Below are 1,962 nucleotides of genomic sequence, written 5' to 3'. Positions count from 1 at the left end.
CCATTTAAAGTGGCTGAAAAATCATTGAAATCTTCTAGCTATGACTGGCTAGCATATATTAGACCAGCATCTCCACCAGAGAACTACAATGGCAGCTGGGGAAAACTCTACGAAGGAAAATTCCCTAAGGATGGGTCAGATATTGTCTCACTGTCTGCTTGTGACAAATGTCAGCCAGAGAGCAGCGACCAGTGAGAAGCTGGGTTATGCAGAAAATCTTCCTGAACCCCAAAAGACCACCAAGGAGCCAATTCCCATGCAATCACATTAGGGTCTCTTTAGTCAAGTTCAAGTGTGGGCTTCCCGCCAACCCTGGCACAGCAGGAAAGTGCAGCCCTGAGCCTTGTTTTAGGCAAACATTTATAAATTTCGGAGCCACTATGGCCTTTAACACTATTGGGTGGTTCTGTGAACCAAATCATAAACTTAACTTCTGCTTTCCTTCTCACTGGTGGTTGTTAGGAAGTGAAGTGTCAGGGTTGGGCTTAGAACCTGAAGGTGCAATTTTGTTGGGGAATAACCTGGAAACTGGTGCTAGACACAAGTTTTGTTGGGGGATAACCTGGAAAATGGTGTTAGACACAGGTCTTGTTGCGGGGTAACCTAGAAACTGGTGCTAAGTACCAGCCTGTTAGTTAACTTCAGTTCAATCTTAAGTCAGGTACTCTAAGATAGAGTCTGAATCCAAAAGATTTGGTCTCTTGTCTGGACTCTGGAAATTGTAAGGGGCCATGAAGAAAAGAATACCTCAAAAGAGTAAAACAAAACAAAACAAAACAAAAAGGCATCAGGCTTTTGATTGTGTCTCATAGTGGATTTCAAGCACCTTCCAAAAAAGATAACTTACTTCCTTTTCAGTAAAATAGACTAAAACTAAGATAAATGGAGTGTTTAAGATGTGAGCTGTGGGGGTAGAGGGAAGTGTTTCTTATGGTCAAAAGAAAACAAAGATTAACAGACAAATTTGCAACTAAAATTATGGAAGCCAGAAAGCAATTAAATACTATTCTCTAACTGCTGTCTTTAAAAATGTACTGCCAGTCTAAAGTTCTATATGAGCCTTCAAAAGCAACAGTAAAACAGTTCATATTTTAAAATAAAAACAAAAAAAAAAGAAACAAAAACAAAAAAACAAGTCACCAAAAGAGCCCCACAAATGAAAGAGATGCTAGGGTGAAATGTAAAATTCTATGGTGTAAATAGAAAAATATCGGTATCACTTTGCGTGAGCATTAATTGTACAAGACTAAAACATCTGGCACAATGTTAAACACAAGAATAACAAAACATATGATAACAGTGCTTAAGATGGTGTAGGGGTAGAAAGCATTGAGTGTTAGAAACACCTACTGTTGTCTTTAAAAAAAAAAAAAAACAAACATCTTGCCCTTTAAAAGGAAAAGGATGTATATATTAGTCCTTAAGAACATATTTAAATGTGTGGTAGGAAAAAAGCTAGTTATATAATAAACAAGGAATTGAAAAATGTTATTAATCCCATTTGGCATAAAAGTACAAAGTGGAACACATAATACAAATGCAATATAAATAATAAAGCAATGTGCAACATATTCATATTTCAATTAAAGAAAAATATCAAGTTGCATTTTTCAAAAAGCTTTAGCTGTGGAACTTGTTGTAAATGGATAAACCTGGAAAAAATATTGACACAGTTTTATATGGAAACTGAGTGTAGAAAAATGTGAGCATATGATGACCTATGCAAATGAGTAGGTTTTCTATGGACTTTGACTATTCTCTGTTAATTATAAGTAATCCTACTCAAAGCTACCATTCCCAATGTACCTGCTGAGAAGACCTGGGTATTAGGATAAAAATCCAGCCTAGCTCTTCCACAGACTCTCATTAAATTAATTATCTTCATTAATGCTTACCGACCACACCTATCACCACACCTGCCGCTTCTGGGTTGGAGGAAGTGTTTAAGAACCTATCTCAAAA

This window comes from Mus caroli, chromosome 1 (assembly GCF_900094665.2).
Source record: "Mus caroli chromosome 1, CAROLI_EIJ_v1.1, whole genome shotgun sequence".
In the NCBI taxonomy this organism is placed as follows: Eukaryota; Metazoa; Chordata; class Mammalia; order Rodentia; family Muridae; genus Mus; species Mus caroli.
The sequence above is the reverse complement of the archived record's forward strand: the minus strand, read 5'-3'. Positions refer to the sequence as shown.